The sequence below is a fragment of the Chiloscyllium plagiosum genome, unplaced genomic scaffold (genome assembly GCF_004010195.1).
Source record: "Chiloscyllium plagiosum isolate BGI_BamShark_2017 unplaced genomic scaffold, ASM401019v2 scaf_2994, whole genome shotgun sequence".
Classification (NCBI taxonomy): domain Eukaryota; kingdom Metazoa; phylum Chordata; class Chondrichthyes; order Orectolobiformes; family Hemiscylliidae; genus Chiloscyllium; species Chiloscyllium plagiosum.
In genome coordinates, this window is record NW_025215041.1 from 17,302 (window position 1) to 21,902 (window position 4,601).

The window sequence follows — 4,601 nt, forward strand, 5'->3', positions numbered from 1 at the left end:
CCGCTTAGAAATAGGACACATTAATTTAAAACAGTGATTGTTAACATTTCGTTCTCACAAATGGTTAGGATTTTTGGGAGTGGCAGAAGCCAAGTTCTTGATTTTAGCAGCGGCAGACAGATTATTGCTAAGCAACGAATTGAGAAAGTATCGGATACGTAGGAAGGCAGGTTTGAGGTTACAGTTATCGCGATCATCGTTCAGTTAAATTGTGGAGGATGTTTTACTATCTGAAATACAAACTTCAGTCCCAATTTATTGGATCATATTTCCGTGATTTAAATTGTGCATATTATGCGTGGTGTTCAGTCAGAATTTGAAAAGCTGCTGCTGAGGAATTGAAGATATAGGATCTAACGTTGCTGGTTTATGGTACAGGCTTGTGTGCTGTGTATCTGAAGTCACTGCTGAACAGAGCAGATTAATTTTTTTGCAATGAGTAAATTAATGAAATATTATTTTGCAGAAGACGCAACTGATATTGATTGAAATATGACAAGAACTTGTCAAATAAAATAAATAGAACTCCTCCGTTTTGGTTGAATAAACAAAAATAATTCAGAGTGACGATGACCTACATCTTATTAGTTTCCAATAAAGTTGAAATGGTCTTTATGTAAAGTTGACATTCGATTTAACTATGTTTGTGTTTTGCTTTTTAAAGCTATGTGTAGGGAACATTTCGCGCATTCTTCTCCAGACAGTTAAAGGTCAAGTTAAAGTTTATTCTGATCAGAACAGAACGTGGTCTCGTCTGCGTTTCGGTCATGTGTAACTAGCCCTTCAAAGCACAAACTTCACGAGTTTATAGAATGATCACAGTGGTAGCTAATTATTCACAAAACGAGAAACCGACAGTAGTGAATAATGGTTGTCTTTATTGTTTTTATTTTGCCGGAGGAATATTTTCAATCGTTCATAGCAATGGTCAAAATGAGAACATCAACTCTTTAAGTGGGAGATTGTATTGCACTGTGATTATGAGATGCAAAGGTCAAAGTTTTCGGATTACACTTAACTGGATGAAATGGTAAGTAGAAAGATAAAAACAGGAGGACACAAATGACTACATAAATATGCAGAAACATATCAAATAAAGGTTAATACTTTGAATGGGTAAAGGTAAGTCATATTGGTCATTCAGCGTTGATGCCATTCGTAACATAATCCAAAGACAAATCACACATCAGAATTATGGGTAGTCATGCTTCCGCCTCCAACAATTTTGAGGGATATGGTATGGTTAGATGAAGAACTGTCTTCCAGGAGGGAAAACCAAATCACCAAGGCTTTGTGCAGACATTACTAAGATGGGCTGTACCATATATTATTGTATTATTGAATTTCTACAGTGTGGAAGCAAGCCAATCGATTGCACCCCACCGAACAGCATCCTGCCAAGTTACAGCAGCTTACCCTATCCCTGTAACTCTGCATTTACAATGTTTGACTCACCGAGCCTGATACATCTTCAGACTGTGGGAGGAAACCAGAGAACAGTTAGGAAATCGATGTGGACACAGGAAACGAGAGACAAGGTTACTCTGTATATTTGAGGTGTGGTAACGCAAGGAATGACATATAGCTACATGACAGTGGACAGATCTTTCATATTATTTGTGGTATAATCAATTCATAACCAACTTTACCCTGCCGAATGACTTGTTGATTTATTTGCAACTAAATCACGAAACTTTTCTTCAAATGTTGAACTTAGACGTATCATACAATCCCTAGAGTGTACAAGCAGTCCATTCGTCCCAGGGCCACACCAAGAATAAACTACCCACTCACATTCCCCTACATGAACACTCGATATTTACCTTTTATTAATGCACCTCACTTACACAGCCTAGAACACTGAAGGGAATTTACATGGCCACCACAGAGCCTGCACACCTTTGGATTGTGGGAGGAAACCGAAGCATCCAGAGAAAACCCACGCAGATTCGAGGAGAATGTGCAAATTCCACGCAGATAGTCGCCCGAGGATGGAATTGACTCTGGGCTCTGGCGTTGTGAGACAGCAGTGCTAACCACTGAGCCACCGTGCCACCAAGCCCAAATAGTTCAGGCGAAATGCAGATACAAATGGCCAGAACTCGAATTTCGTACCAAATTTCATATTTTCAGATTTCCTGCTATTCCACTCATTAAAATTTCTTTTTCCAATATCATCTAAACATTACATTTAGCAATTGAAGAGATATGGTCGCGGGTCTAAATTGTTGAATCATAGTTCAGTTGAAAACTAAAAGACCCGGGGCTGTGATTCCGTTTTGGAATAAAATATATTTGAAGTTGTCCACAGTACCACGGCCATCAAACCAGGAAATTAATTCCCCCATGGATCGTGAAAGTGTATAAAATTGCATTCCAACCGCAAAACCATCAAGCATTAATATAAGGTGAGATCCTGGTGAAGCAACAACACATGCCTATCTGCATTGCTCTCGCATCAGTAAAAGTAATGGTGAAGAAATAATTCCATAAACAGTCGATAAGTTCTACATTGTGCAGTCATGCAAAAATATGTCATGAATGCTTGTGGAAAATCATCAGCTTGAGAAGAAGGCTCCAAAAATACATAAAGAATGTGGGGTGCAGTGGGAGAGTACAACAACAATGTTCAGGCAGAGCTCTTTTTTAGGTGATTCTTCTTGGATTTCTTTGAAGTTTTCCATATTGCAGATACCAATTATAATGCAAATCGATTCAATCCCTTGTAAAGCAAGTGCAACGCTGAATGCATTGGATAATGCATAGTCCATGGATTGACAACAGTCTAACTGAAATGTAGTCCTTCACGGTATACTAACTCGCTTTCTTCCCCCACTCTTCAACCAAAGCTAATTGACTGAAGGGCATATTAATAGTTCGATGTAGAAAATTGCATCATAATTATCACTTCACATTAGCTAATTGGTTAAAAATGAGACCACTGAGTTCGTGAACTCCGTACAACATTGGTTCAAATATGGATAAAAGATCTGAACTCCAAAGGTAAGATTGGTTGCCCTCAGAAACGAAGCTATTCTTAGTTGATGTAGCATACAGGAACCTGTCACTGAAATTCACCTCCACAGATGCAGTTGTGGAAGAGATTTTGTTGAGTCAGAGCAGAACGCTGCCTTTTTTTGTGTTGATGGTTCACTCACGAACTTGTCCCCGCAATTAAGTAGAAGAACTTTGGTTTATATCTCGAACCTTCTATTTATATGTGACACTGGTCAAAGTCTGGAAAATCTTTCCAAGTTGGAAGCATCAGACCATTTACAGTAGAGGAGATCCATTCATCATTGCTTTATATTTAGGAGCAATTCCTGCTTCGGATCCCACGCTACCAACTTTACTAAAAGTTGACCTAGCTAAGAAATGCAAACCAGGTGCCCTCAAAAATGCCCGAAATCGTATAAACGTTGCAAATCATGACACTCTCAATTCTGTAAACCATCTCCATTGCACAGGTTAGGGGTGTGATAACATTATTCCCACTTTGCAGTCTGAGCCCATATTGAACAACATGCAATACTTTTTATCTCACTGAGGACAGCTACTTCCTACATCGAAAACATATCTTCAAGAGGCTGTCACTAACGTTACACTGTAGCACAGGTTGTATGAAATACAGTTCAGAAATTTGACAAAGCTTGATAGACAGCATCTTGAAAACGTACTCCAGCACCATCCAGTAAAATAAAACGGCAGATACTTGGGCGTATTACCACCAAGCTTTCTCCTTCAGTCGTCCTTGGTTTCCAGACTTTGGTGGAAACGTTCGATTTTCCTTCCAACGGCATTGCGTTTTTACCAGTAACACATGAACGGTTGTGAATCAAGACGATACGTTAGGAGGACTATCGTCAAGGATATTAGCAACACCACCAAAAATGTCCAGTTCGTGAAATATCTGTGCCATGAATGAATTAAAACCAATTAAATGACAAAGGAGACATGAACATGCATTTTAAATTTATTGCACTGTTAATAGAACAAAAAACACATTTTTTGATTTGTTTGGAGGTAAGGAGAGCTAAAGTATATTATCTTGTGCAATATTGCAAGCTGGAAACGAGTCTTATCATTATTCAATAACAAAAACTGAAGTAGCACGGTGGCTCAATGATTCATATTGCTGCCTCACATTACCCGGATCTCTCGTTCAATTACAGCCACCGGGGGGCGTCTGTCTGTGTGGAATTTGCATATTCTCCAAGTGTTTACATGGGTTTCCTCCCAAAATCTAAAGATGTTCAATTTACGTGATATGATGATGCTAAATTGCCCACTGTGCCCATGGACGTGTGTGTAAGGTGCATTTGCTGGGGAAATGGTTCTGGCTGGGTTTCTGTTCAGAGGGTCGATGTGGACTTGTTGGGCCAAATGGCTTGTTTCCACACTAGATATTCTCTAAAAATAATTCTCTATGGAAACTCACCGAACACTACTGGCAAAGGGTCATAAGAAGGCATGTAACAGTGAGACTGATCAGGAGTAATATTCAAATTGCAACATTGTAACTACATAAACCTTTACATGAGCCAAATAAAGAAACTCTGGAAACTGAACAAAAGAGCACTTCCTTTGCATTTCTTTGGTTT